The following is a 4,288-nucleotide window of genomic DNA, read 5'->3' as shown; positions in this document are numbered from 1 at the left end:
GACCGCTGGCCTCGGCCCGGCCGGTGGCCTCCTGGCTGCCAGCACCCCCTCCCCCCCGGCTCTTCCTTCCCAAACACGCGTCGTTGGGAAACAGCGTTGCGTCGTGCTGTTAGACAGGGCACGGTGTCGTCCCTTTGTTTATTTAGGAAGACCTAGGTAGACGGAAAATGAGTTTTAAGTGAAACAAAGAGTTGAAAAATGCCTTCGTTGTGGGCAGGTGTCGTTATGTGGGTTGCCACCGTATTCCAGCTTTTTTCTTAACTACAGTGTTTCAGCAAAGTCCTGGAGGCCTTTCGCTTACATTAAACAGCTTTGCTTTTGTAGTCAGATGTTTTCAAGCACTTTCCCGGTGTTTGGTGAGAGATGTCAGTCACCCCAAGCTGCTGCAGATTCGAACAGAAGTGTTCAGTGTGACAGCCCAGTATTTCAGCTCAGGACTGTCTGTCCTGGTATTTGCGGCATGTGTGTGGAGAAGGCTGTATGTGGCCTTTGAGGCCATGCCAGCACATGGAAGACGGGCCTACTTTAAACAACTGTTACTAGTGCCTCTAGTAAGTGTTTCTAGAACATCAGTTTAGTTAGGGTGAAAGTAGGCCTTGGGAAGGCTGTCTGCTTAACTTTATCAGTTAGCAATTTAAATTACATGTAAATATAGAAGTATACATGTGTTCAGCTCTATGTATTATAGTTTAACATGGTTCTGAGGAAGTGCTTACATTTTAGCAATCTGACCCATTTTGCATGTATAGATTTGGCCTGAAACTGCTGGTTGTATTACTCTGAGACACTCGGTGTGAAGAAATGAGAAATAATTGATAGACTTGTTTCTTCCTGGTATCCAGAAAAAGGTTTTAGTATTAAAAAGATAATTTTTAAAAATCTTTCTTGACATTGAAATGTAACTGAAATGAATTTTAATTAATTTCTCTATATTTTTTATGCCTGAGTAGGTAGGTAGATTTTTTTAAGCAGATAAGACTTAAATAAAAATTGAAAAGTGAAGAGTCCAAGAACACTGGTGAAAAAAATAATGTCCCGTAAGAATAAATGTGCTTTTTGTGGAAGAGCATGGCTTCAGAGAAGGGCTCAGACAGTTTATCTGCTTGTTTTAGTCCATCTCTTTGCTGTATGTTTGAGGATCTCTGGAAAGACCGATGCGTGCTTTGACGAGGTATGTGGTTGTATAGCCCATAGTAGATAGAAGAAACATAGGCCTATGAGATTTGTCAGCGTTCCACTTGAGCTGTTTTGAAAGAATAATAGGTGTACAGTAAGTGAAAATAGAATCAAAGGCCTTGATTCTGCGAGATGACTCTTGCTGAACTGAAGCCTTTGTGTTGGCTAGTGATGTTTCTGCAACTGGCCTTTGAATCGTTAATATTTTATATTGACAACAAGATACATACACACAGTGTGTTTTAGGAAAAATGCTACAGAGATACCTATTCTAAAATAGGCCTTTCTGGTCACTTAGAGTGTTTTTAAGCACTATAACTTACTAATTAGTGAGTTTTCTAAAGGCAATAAAGTATGAGTCCTGCATTACAAAAGGAAAGATTATTCAGTGATTTGACTTTGTTTATAATGACACAATAAACCAATGCAAGGATTGGAACTAGGTAAGGTCTTTTGTTCCCCAATTCTGCTCATCAGAGTGCTCTCAGAGAAGCAAACTGTTGATTCCATGTTAGTGTTAATTGGCAGTGCCTCATGCCGTTTGAGGCTATGAAACATACTTCTGCTTTAATGTTTAGGGAAAAAAAAAGCAATGTCTCAGCACAGTAAAAATCCCTGGGTAAGAAAGGAGAGGTTTTTCCATATCTTTTCCAAGCAAACCTGCGTAATCAAATCTAAGTTGGGTTTAGGTAGGTCTTGTTTTTGCTAGGATAAACAGGAACTAAGAGTTTTCTCTGGTTTTCCCCCATCCTTGTTCAACTTTCTACATAGTTGAGAAAATTAAGTGAAATACTGTTTTCTTATTCTTGTAAGGGGTTCTAGCTGAATTCAAATCTGACTGGCTGTCATAATTTTAAAGGGCATCGTTTAAACTCCACTAGTGCATAATTTTCCTAATTGTAAATTATTTTTTTAATGAGAAGCATGTTCTCAGAGAGCCTTCTTTAAATGCAAAATTAGAATGACCAATCATATGTTGAATCCAGGTGAGATACAACATATCGTAATGTCATGAAAATATTGAAGTACTTAGTAAGAGATAGCCGTTACATGGTAAGCTAGTGTGTACCCTACCTGTAGCAGAACTGCTCTCCCACGTTGAGGCCGTGGCTTTCCTGTAGGTGACTGAGCCATTACTAGGTGAGTCCCCTACAGTTTTTTCTCACAACGTAGATGTGACTCTGGCACTTTTAAAGTGGGGTGCTTTGTTTCAGGGCGTGTGTTGGACTTGTAACCTGTTCCCTTTGCAGTGACAAGATAGTCTAACCAATTCACTCACATAACGTGAAGATATATGTGTTTTTCTGCAGTTTCTGGAACAGAAAGCACCTCAGCTTATTGCAGCACAAAGAAAACCTGTAGCTGTATCCATGCCAGCAGATCTTGACACTTCTGTAGACCTTTACTGGAGCTGCCAGCAAATGCAAGAGTCCATCCTTGCAAGATGAATTGCAGTTTGAGCCTGGTGGTAGGAGGAAAGAAGCAGAGAAAGCAATAGATTTTCTGTAGACTTAAGTGAAATGAGAAAACGTTATTTACCTTTGCATTGGTTTCAACTATTTTTTTTTTAATCTTATGCCTCTGTCACTGACAACTAGAAACACAGCTGAAGTTTTTGAATTCTTGGACTTAAAATACAGATCTGGAAATATATACTTTAAGTTTGTCTGTTTCTTCCTGGCTATTTCCAATTCGGATATCCTTAAGAAGCTAGGGAATGTTGCACACTAGTTAGTTACATAGCAAAGCTTTCCCTATGGCTACTTTTCTGCTTTGTGTAGTAACTTCAGTACAATCATTACACTGTTTTTTTTTAGAGCTGCTGGTAGCAGAGATTAATCAGACAGTGAATTTTCATGCTTATTTCAGTTTAGGACCTCATATTTCATACTTCATCCCTCTGTGAACTAGCCTTTTTATATATATGTATATAGTGCCTGAAAATGGTGAAGTAGTAAAGATGAAGATGTTACTCATATGTACATAAGATGTACAATACAATGTAGAGGATGTTGCTTTTTTACAGTACTGTTTAGAGCATCTGTCAGAGATCAGGGCTGAATTTATATGTGGCCTGAAATATATAGAATATACAATAAAGAGCTGAATGTCCAAATAGACAATTCAAGGTTCAGAGGGACAGTAGCATGGAGGTCTTGTTATATTGCCTTGCCATGTTATATTCCACATTTCTTTAGGCCCTTATACCATATTCTGTGCCTGCTTCTGCTGGGCTTTTCTTAAACTTGCTTACAGTTAAGGAGAGGAGTTTTGTGTTATCTGATAATACCCAAAATCATGAAAACTGGTGAGTGGAACAATTCCACTTGCGTCATTGTACTAATTCTACATAATATCCACCAACATAGTCTGGGAGGTTTTTTACCTGCTATCCTAAAATACTGTGTTTAGGTGCTTATGCATAGAAGTGAAGAACAGGAAAAAGTAAGTTTGAAGAGTAAAGTTGTAGTATATATTTCAATATAGTGTGTGAAGTAGTATATCAAGTAAAGTTTAGTGTTAAAATGGAACTTTAAATCTCTGTGGACAAATTTAGTGACGTGATTTTTGAAACAAAATATTTCATAAGTGGAGTTATTTTTCAAAGCATTAAATTTTGGACTCCTAGAATGGTTACTTAGGGTATGGCTATCAATCGTAATCCATGTTTTCAGAGAAGATTTGATAAGTGGAGTGATTTTAATTCATAAAGGGTATGACTTACCTTCCTACTTACCTTCCCTTGGGAACTGTGGTTTGAGGCAACAAGCTTAGAAAGAAAAGTTACCCAGGAAATACTGCTTAGAAATTGCATAGGTTTGCAGGTGGCTCAACAAAGTGGGAAATGGCTTCCTCCTGTTGTCTGGGTCACTGGTGTATGTGTGACTTTGGTAACAACTATGAATTACCACTGTTTGACCTCCTCTTCTACTATAAAATTTGGTTTTCTCATACACTAATAGGGGTAGCATTAATGAATGTGAATGACACACAGTACGCACCCTTTCTACTTGTAATTTCAGTACAACAGTGTAAGATTAATGGCCATGGAAGCCTGAATCTATCTAGAAGATGTTGAATTGTTTATTGAAATTAAAGAATAGTTTAGTTG

This window comes from Pygoscelis adeliae, unplaced genomic scaffold (assembly GCF_000699105.1).
Source record: "Pygoscelis adeliae isolate BGI_AS28 unplaced genomic scaffold, ASM69910v1 Scaffold142, whole genome shotgun sequence".
Classification (NCBI taxonomy): Eukaryota; Metazoa; Chordata; class Aves; order Sphenisciformes; family Spheniscidae; genus Pygoscelis; species Pygoscelis adeliae.
This window is presented reverse-complemented; position numbering follows the sequence as displayed.